Source organism: Azolla caroliniana, unplaced genomic scaffold (assembly GCF_043228905.1).
Source record: "Azolla caroliniana isolate FFs.n. ecotype wild unplaced genomic scaffold, voAzoCaro1.0.p SCAF_2, whole genome shotgun sequence".
Taxonomy (NCBI): domain Eukaryota; kingdom Viridiplantae; phylum Streptophyta; class Polypodiopsida; order Salviniales; family Salviniaceae; genus Azolla; species Azolla caroliniana.
In genome coordinates, this window is record NW_028230437.1 from 581,665 (window position 1) to 591,449 (window position 9,785).

Sequence of the window (9,785 nt, forward strand, 5' to 3'; positions counted from 1 at the left end):
GTTGTGTTACAAGTTAATGATGGGAAAAAACGTAAGCAACAAGGGAGAATAAAGATTCCACTGGAATTGTTTACAGAAGCCATAATTACTGAACAACTTATGTATATATGGAGACAAACTTTATTGCAAACTGGATATGTGGAAGATAATGTGGCCTCGGCAATATTACATATTAATAGTTTCTTAATCTCTTCGGCACATGGGAAAAAGGAAAGATATACACAGAAAATTATGAGTATGCATTGTGCCTTGACATCGTTGCAACATTTTCAAGAAAGGGATCCATTGTGTGAATGGATGGCAAATGCGTTACATAATGCAAAATGGGAATTAAGAAATATTAAGGACAACATTGTACAATTTCAATATCAAGCCTTTGCTTCAAAATGGACACAACTAGGTGATAGAGTAAAAATGTTTTTTTCCCGAGTTTCACTAAAATGATCGGCAGTAGGGATTAAACAACTAAGGAGAGAAGATGGCTCCTTAACGGAAGATGAGTCAGAAATTGTACAAATTCCTACGACTTACTATACTAAATTGTTGTCTGTTGGAGTTGCTATTGAATCTGTTCACACAAGTAGGAAATGTGTGTTGGGCAAAATTAAGGCTAAAGACACAAATGAAATGAAGGTGGCATTAATGAACCCCTGTGACATTATGGAAATACATAATGCACTTAGAGCTTTAAGTCTTATGTCTTGTCCAGTGGATGATGGAATTGCACATTTTTTCCTCAAATATTGAGAATATATTGAGGAAGACTTAACGAAAGCTTATCACAGAATTTTTTACTCTGGGTACATGCCTCGTAGTATGGTAGTTGGCTTGATTTATTTAATACCTAAGGTTGAAGGTATATCAGATGATATTAGAAAATGGAGACCAATAGCTTTGCTGAATACAATATGCAAAGAATAGATGATGATTCTTTGTAGCGGAAGAACTGTGTGTGTGTGTGTGTGTGTGTGTGGGTGCGTGTGACAACCCCACCTCCTTGTATAGTAACTAGTGTGTCATAGAAGTTAATATACAAGGAGGTGGGGTTGTCACACACTTGAGTATCCTAGTGTGTGTTCCCACACACGGGAAGTTGAGTTTGATTCTCAACACACCCCTTCAAACACAACTTCCGGTCGTCGGATGGTTAGTTCGGACTGGTGTTCGGGTCGGCGACTCCGACTTCGGCTTCGGCCGGTTCACTCCTACTACTCCTTACTCCTTCTCAAGCTCGGTTGGTTGACAATCGAAAGACCCAGGTTCGTCGTGAATTGTCGCAACTTGTCGACTCTTAGGACCTTGGTGAAGATGTCGGTCGTCAGCAAGTTTGTGCTGATGTGTTGCAAGTCGACATCCTCGGCCAAAACACGCTCTCAAATGAAGTGATAGTGCACTTTGATGTGCTTAGTCCGAGCATGGAAGATTAGGTTCCAAGCGAGGTGAATATTGCTCATGTTGTCATCGTAGAGGAGAATCAGATCCTTGATGGGAACACCCATATCCGTCAAGATTCTCTTGAGCCAAACGGCTTCACATGCGGCAACGGCCGCGCCCCTGTATTCGGCTTCGGTGTTCAACAGTGCAACTGTCGACTGCTTTTTGCTACTCCAGGAGATGGCTCCACTGTCAAGGGAGAAGACGAACCTTGAGATTGATCGTCTATTGGCTTTGTAGTCGGCCCAATCGGCATGTGTGTACCCTTTGAGTCTTGTCGGTGGGGTCGATCTGTAGAGGATGCCGAAGTCCATGGTTCCATTCACATACCTTAGTACCCGCTTAGCATAGTCGAGATGGATGTCACGCGGGACTTTGCATGAACTGGCTACTCCTACTACTCCTTACTCCTTCTCAAGCTCGATTGGCCGACTGGGTAACTTAGGTCGGGTCGGGTAATTGTGAGGTAGATGAGGCTTCCGACTAGGTGACAATAGAGCGTTGGCTCACACTCTCTTCTGCCTGAGTCAACATTTAGCTTTAGACTTCGATTGAGCGGGGTAGTGACGGGCTTACATTGTGTCATCCCAAACTTGCAAAGAAGATTGAGGACATAGTGCCTTAGAGAAAGCATGATGCCGCCTGGAGTTCGAATTACTTCTATTCCTAGAAATTAATGAAACTCCTTCATGTCTTTCATTTCAAATCGGATGGAGAGGAGCTTCTTAATGTGCTTAATATATAGTAAATGCTCTCTTCCTATGACCAAGTCATCCACATAAATGATGATAAATACATGTCCTCTGGGGTTGCCCCGAATGAACTTGGAGTTATCGGACTTGGACATTCAAAAGCCGATTTGGTGAAGCTATTGTGTTATCTTCGAATGCCATGTTCTCGGTGCTTGCTTGAGACCGTATAGAGGCTTTTCGAATCGGCCGGCAACAACCAGATGCGTAGTTGACCCGAATTCGGGAGGATGTATCATGTACACCTCCTCTTCTAACTCGCCTTGGAGGAAGGCATTCTTCACGTCCATTTGATGGAGGTGCCACCCTTTTGCTATTGCAAGCGCGATCACGATGTCGCGAAGTTTCGCGCGCGCGTGTTACTTGGGCGGGACCACATGGGTCTTGGACTAGGGAGTACTCAAGGATAAATATTTATTTATTTATTTATTTTTAAATCTTATAAATATAAAGCACTCTTCGAACCCACTCTACGAATCCTCTCTATGAACCCACTCTACGAACTCTCTCTACGAAGCCTCTCTACGAACCAACTCTACGAACCAACTCTACAAACTCTCTATACGAACTTTCTCTACGAATCCACTCTATGAACCCTCTCTACGAATCCTCTCTGAGCAAGGGCTCATCGCCCTTTGTTTTGTGAGGTCGGTGGCTTTCGTTGATCACGACTTGTCGACGTCTTTATGAGGAGGAGAGGTGCATGGGCACGCTCGAAACGCTCCCTCGTCACAAGACGGCCGAACGTACAAGGAAGACACGAACAAGAAAGAAAGAAGGAAGGAAAGAAACACGAATGATAACGGTCGAAGAAGTAAATACGTGTTTGATTCAAATGCAAGAGGCCCCTTTATAAGATAGGGTTTGATTACAATGGCAACTTCTAATTAACCACCAGCTCAATCAAAACATAAATACCAAATGCCCTTAGAGACAAGAGCAAATCCGAACACGACGAAGATGAACACACGAGCACCACCAAAATGTCAACCCCAACGAACCACAACCACCCGAACGGCGAGCACACGGGCTTGCAACGACAAATGGGGCTCGCAACGTCGAAGCAACGAAGCTTGGGCTCACGAGCAGTTCGAGTGCCGACACGAAGCAGACGAGCACGTGGCGATGAGGGAATGACGGGGTATGAGATGAAGAGAAGTGGTGAAGAAGAAGATGAAGAGCTCCGAAGGAAAAATGGCGATAGTCTCCTCCTCCCACAATGTCCTCCCCAAATGAGCCCCCCTCGACCTCCTTTTATAGGAAAAAAGGAAGGGGGGTCGCCAATTTCGTCTTTAACGCAAAAAGGAATAAAATTCTTTAAATCACGCTGCATTGTAAGACTAGATTTGACCTGTGCACCTCTTAACTAGAAATCAATGTGACTATCCACTAGACCATTAACTCCCTTTTATATAATATATAATTCTATCTCTAGAAATTCATAGCCTGTCTCCCTCTACCTTTTATCTCTCCTCTCTCTTACTTTTTACACGAGCTTCTATACATCATTTCCACCCTTTCTTTTCCCTTCTAATTTGCATATGCACAATTAATCGCCTTTGTGTGCACACATTGCAAATGCACATTTTGACCCCCCCCCCCCTTTACTTTTCCTTCTTGCATTTGTCTATTTACTCCTATGTTACAATTTTCCTAAGTATATGTGCAATGTTGCACATCTCGCTTTATTTGTTCCTCTCGGGTTTTTTCACCATGGCAAAAAATCCTCACGACAACGGTTCAAATGGTTATCATCTTTGCCACCGGGGCAAAGGTCTCTTCATAATCGACATTGTCTGTGTACATGTAGCCCTTCGCCACAAGTCGAGCCTTGTACCGATTGACAATGTCATCGACATTGTGCTTCACGTTGAAGGTCCACCGTCATCCAATTGCCTTTTGGTGGTGTGAAGAAGGGATGAGATCCCATGTCTCATTCTTGGAGAGTGCTTGCATATCCTCATTCATTGCTTCGACCCATCTAGGGTTCTTCACAACTTCGGAAAAGGTTTCTGGTTCTCGAATTGTCGTCGCCTTCATCATGAATGCATAATGATATGCCATGTAGCCGTTGTAGCCGAATCGGTTGACTAAGTTCTTTTCTCGAGTGGAGCGACGTGGTTCTCCTGGTGTCCTCATGATGGGCACATCCAGTTCACCATGGTCACTGTCGGGTGAGTGATCCAATTCGTTTCTATCTGAGTCTTCGTACTCAGGCATTTTGGCCTTACCTTTGGTATCCGTTTTCAGACTTGGCCACGCGGTGCTTTGGTCGCTTGGACGCTCTTGTGGTCCACTCAACCTAGTTGAGATTGGACTTTCCTCTTATGTGAGTCTCAGTCGATCATCCTCCTCCGAATCTATGTCAAACTCGGTTTCGACTGTGCCAGATGGGGTTGATTGGACTGTATTCCAGGATGCCAACTCGTTGAATACGGCATCCCTACTCACTCGTACCTTCTTGGTGGAAGGGTTGAAGCACTTATACCCTTTTACTAGAGTGAGTACCCTATGAGTATACATTTCTTCGACTTGGGATCGAGCTTCTACCGCTTCACAAAGAGAAGCAGAAGGTGCTTATGTAGTTACCTTCTCTCTAGGTTCTCTCACTAAAGTCGCCTCTTGGGAAGGAGGTCGACTCTTAACTACTTAAAGAATATGTGTCATTGGATATTAACTTCTATGACACACTAGTTACTATACAAGGAGGCGAGGTTGTCACACACTTGAGTATCCTAGTGTGTGTTCCCACACACGAGAAGTTGAGTTTGATTTTTAACACAATATATAAAATCTCGCAAAAACATTGTCATTGAGAGTGCAACCATTCTTACACGATTTGAGTCATATCACCTAAACAAGTTTTATTCAGGAAGGAAGTATACTGGATAATTTGTTCTTTTGTTAGGAAGCCATTGCCTTGGCTCATAAGAAAAAAGTGGATTTAGTGATTTTGTTACTTGACTTTGAAAAAACATATGATCGAGTTGATTGGGAGACTTTCCTTCACGGTACTCTTGTAAGATTAGGTTTTCTAGAGAAATGGGTGATAGGAGTGTCTTCTTTGTACAATTCAGCGTGCAGTTATGTTCTGGTAGGAGGGGTTAAAGGTGATGGGTGTCAAATTTCCCGAAGTGTACGACAAGGGTGTCCACTTGCACCATATTTATTTTTGTTTTTGTTGAAGCGATTAGTATTTATTTTACTATTGAAGAGGTTGGATTGAAAGGATGGGACAAATGTTGTCGATGTAGAATTTGCTGATGATACAAGTTTGTATCTGGATGGTCAGATTAATAATCTGCAGAAAATGTACACAACAGTGCAAACATTTTGTATGGCTTCAGGTGCATCAATTAATTGGAATAAATCAATGGGTTTTTTGGTGTGGTCGAATTCCACAACTCCACAATGGAGTCCTCATCCAGATTTTCGATGGATTCCCAAGGGCACTTCCGTTAGATATTTGGGATAAGTAGGTTTGAATATTTCTTCAAAAATTTAGGTTGCTTCTTTGCTATTGAAAATTAGGAAAAAACTATTGTTTTAGAATAAAGCTAAACTATCATTTGCAAGGAGAATGATAGTCGTTAATCAAGTTTTGTTGTCTAGTCTTTGGTATATTATGTCATGTTGGAATTTTTTCCAGATCATGTATGGGACAATTACAAAGATTGATTTGGAATCATTTGTGGTCTAGTAATGATGGAAGCCATGCAAAGGCAAAGGTCTCTTGGTCTATGATTGTTAAGCCATTGGATCAGGGAGGATTAGAGATTGTAGATCCATTACAACAGTCCAAAGCTTTGATTGCAAAATTGGTGATTCAAGGATTGTTGTTAGGATCAAAACCTTGGAAACAATTGTTGTTTAATGAATTGCAAAAGTTTTGTCCCAAAACTGGTGGGGATTGGAGGCCTAGTTTTAGATGGGCTTTTATGGAACATAACAAATTGGCTATTGCCACAAACTTGGAAGACAGATTTGAATGATTTGTTCTTAATGCATGGAAAGATGTTTCTCTTGATTTATTTAAGACATTGCCAAAAATATAATCTGAATTCTGTAGACAACCCCTAATTTGGAATTCATGGTTGACTGATCAGAGAGGACAGATGTTGGGAAGGCGTGCTAGATGTGCATGGGCAGAATTAGATCGTGGGCCAACACAATCCATAGGTGCATGGACAACATTTTTGTCTAAACCTATAGATCAACAAATGATACCGAATAGTAATATAAGGGGTGGGAAGATAATGTATTCTGAAATACAAAATGCCCTTTCTAATATTCAAATGCAAATTGGATCTGCTACACAGAAGTGGATGGGTTTATTTACTCCATTGGATGTTTTAATTAGAGTTAAAGCTAGCTATATTGGGGAACAAGAGTGTATGAGTTTTGAGGTACAAGATGATGGTAGGTTAATCTTTACACCTAAGGAAAATAATTTGTTTAGGTTTTGTTTGCATAAAGAAGTGAGGATGATTGCAAATAATGGACCAAATTGGGTCTTAGACCCGAATCCACAAACGGTGAATTATTTTTGGAGGATTTGGATTATGGAAAGGAGACCAATCTCTAGATTAACTTGGGATCCTTGAGAACTGTATTGGAAGGTGTGGGTGCAAGATCACATCAAATACGTGCCTTTCTTTCAATATTCTATGAAGATTGGTAGGAAAATATTAGGTGCTAGATCATGGAAAGAACCAACTGCAAATGTTGTTTGCAGACGAAATGGATTTTCTCCACAACATCTCAAACAATTTTGGAAATGGCTATGGGGTATATAGATGGGTAGGAAAATTGTTTGTTTTTTATGGTTGTTGGTTCATAAAGTTATATTAGTTAATTGGTGGCGAAAAGGAAATGCAGACAAGATGTGCCCTTTCTGTACGGATTTAATAGAGATTGCTAAACATTGTTTGTGGTGTTGTGGTTTTGCTATGGACATATGGAAACGAATCATAAAATTATTAACTCTAGTATATCCTAGAGCAGTGTATACATGGGGTGCAATATTATGGGCGGTGGTACATTATAAACCTATGATATATGAACTAGAGGAGGTTGTAGTTGCTATTGTGATGAGACATGGTTTGATGGAAAAAAATTTGATCCCTTTGAATCCACAAATACAAACTGATAAACCTCAAATATAACAATTGGTAGGTAGTATTGCAATTTTGTATATTTGGAAGGCTCGATGTTTGAAGGTATTTCAAAATGTGACTGAAAGACCTACCCAAATCATTTCTGGAATTTGGATAGAGATTGTGCATAATCTCAGAGGGTTGTTGGATAGTATAAAAGGTAATACACACCAAGCGGAGCGTAAGCGTTTGGAGTTTCATGCCATCTGGGACATAGGTATATTTTATAGACGACTTTTCGATAAGGTGGAGTGGTTTTACTCAACACCAAAGTATTTATTTAAGCCAATGGTTAGAATTTAGAAAAATATAGGGGATCTGTCGTATATCTTGTATGTTTAGCCTTATGGTGCTTTCTAATACTAATGTAGTATCTATTTTTGGAAGAAAAAAAAGAAAAAAAAATATCAATGATTAATCAATACCTTTTTACTTTTCCTAATTACTACAAGCTCACTTTTTAGCCAGAAGCAGAATCAATAAGTGTGGTTGTTAAGGGTGTTTCACCTAATGGGCGTGTTTTGTATTTTGAGGGCCTAGACAACAATAAATTGCAATCTTATACCTTTCATTGCAGTTATCTACAGGACTTGCGAAGTGCACCAATCATAGTGGTTGCTAAAACTGGAAAGAAATGGATCCTTGATCCTTATCCGTCAATTGCTCATATGTGTGATATCCTGTTGTTATACGCAAAAGATCATGTTGCAAGATTAACATGGGATCCATGGGGTTGGCTTTGGTCACACTCCTTGGGGGAAAAGATCGTAAAGGTCCCATTCTTTCAGTACTCAGTAAAACTTGGAAGATCATTACTGCTCTCTCGGAATGTAACGATACCAACAGCTTAGAAACATTGGACCAATTGGGGTGTCTCAACTTTGCATTTGAGAACCTACTGGAAATGGATCTGGTCATTCAAGGGGCCAACTAAATTTATTCTCTTTCGATGGTTATTAGTGCATATGGCACTACCAGTTGGTCATTCATTGAAAGGGAATGTAGCACCCAATTTGCCACAATGTGGCTTTTGCCATGAACCTCAGGAGACTACCAATCATGTCCTATGGTCTTGTCCCTTTTCTCAACAAGTATGGAAGAAAGTTATTTCTTTATTCCTAACAATCAATGTTGGTTGCCTATTCTCATGGGGATCAGCGATCTGGGGAGTATTACATTCTAGGTTGATGTTGTATAAGGCAAACGATGTTCATGAGGCAATGACAATACATAATAGAAGATTGATATTAGTTAGTCCCTTCCAACAACCTCGAAAGCGGGTGCGACATGTCCATATTTGGAAAACAGTGACCACAATAACATTATGGGCATTATGGAAATATCGATGTAATCGACTTTATGATGCGGTAGACATTCATGTCTTGGATGTGTTGTTTGAGATATGGGAGAACTTGCTGGCAATAGTCCGTGGCTAGTATGATAATATGCAGGGTTCCCCAGATATTGTGAACAAGAAAAGGAAAAAGCTTCTTCACTTATGGAAAAAGTTGCCCCTATTTACAATGTCAACTCAAGAGCCTCAATGGCAATATCGACTTCCATGGACTTTTTCTTGAATATCAACAAATGTAAACATCTTCTACAAAGTTCGATATTTGGTCCTAGGATTATTCTACATCATTGTATAAGAAAAGTTGTAACCTCCTTGCCAGCTAGGTTCAAGTTGTAGCCTTCGAGCATTTTTTCTTAATACTATTGAAGAAAATCATTTAAAAAGAAAAATTAAAAAGATAAGTATGAATCTCTTTATCAATCCATGCCCACAGTCTTACTATAAGTGTAAATTGTAATTATCAAATCAATACCTACTCTAAAAACTAAGAAATTCCCAATTTTCTAATTTGAGAAGAATCTCATTTCCTATGGCTTAAGGTATAAATGTGTATTTAATCTTGATTGTCATGTGATTATAACCTTCAACATTGGTCACCCATATACTTGGTAATTTGCTAATGGACAAGCAAATTTAGAAATTTTTGGAACTTAATAAGTAATGTGGTAGTTCCCCATTTTAAATTGATTGGGGAAAACGTTAAAATAAGCATAATTTGACATTATTTAGAAATACAATCGTAACAAATATGGCATAACCCCATATATCCAACAATGTTGGCTTATATATGAGTTTCTCTTGCATTGTGTTGCTATGGCCTTGAAAAGGTATGCAATGAGAACATGCACTCGAAAGGGTTTCCTAATATGTATGGAGAAAATTTCAGATAATGTTGACCGTCATATTAATATGAAAGTTTGAATAATCATGTTGTAATGAGGCCAATGTTTGAATCTTGAACCGATGTTATTAGCTGATGTTAGATGAAGAGAGCTCTACCAAGTTGAACAATAATTGAAATAACGCCATGTGTTCGGTTAAGCATAGGAATATATGTTTTGTATGTTTTTAGGGTGAACGTCCCTAGAAGAC